This window comes from Octopus bimaculoides, chromosome 29, assembly GCF_001194135.2.
Source record: "Octopus bimaculoides isolate UCB-OBI-ISO-001 chromosome 29, ASM119413v2, whole genome shotgun sequence".
In the NCBI taxonomy this organism is placed as follows: domain Eukaryota; kingdom Metazoa; phylum Mollusca; class Cephalopoda; order Octopoda; family Octopodidae; genus Octopus; species Octopus bimaculoides.
In genome coordinates, this window is record NC_069009.1 from 11,236,402 (window position 1) to 11,236,780 (window position 379).

General features: G+C 19.8%; 1 protein-coding gene across 1 annotated transcript in view; it reads right to left on the reverse strand.

The window, feature by feature from the left end:
• LOC106878985 (TLR4 interactor with leucine rich repeats) overlaps nucleotides 1-379 on the reverse strand; it is a 30,327-nt gene that overhangs the window by 29,144 nt on the left and 804 nt on the right. The gene's annotated exons all lie outside the window — the stretch shown is intronic.

Here is a 379-nt window from a genome sequence, read left to right on the forward strand (position 1 = left end):
CAAACATTCTATAATCATCCCTACATCCATTATAATATATGCTAACATGTATATTATATACAAAAACCAGCTTACATAAATTATTATCGTTTTAAATACAATTTGAACGAAGTTTAAGATTAAAATAATAATAAAGATAATATTAGTACATATTTAACCGGTGTAACAGTTAAAGCTAGACTATTTAAGACTAAAAACGTTTATTTAATTATCATTAAAAAATCAATTGAATAATAGAAAAAATACAAAGAATACTTATTTCTACAAACGTAGAATTAAAATAAAAATATGAATGAAAAAATTATGAATGAAAAAATTAAGAATGAAAAAAATTATTATGAATGAAAGATTATATATATATATATACGCACACACACAC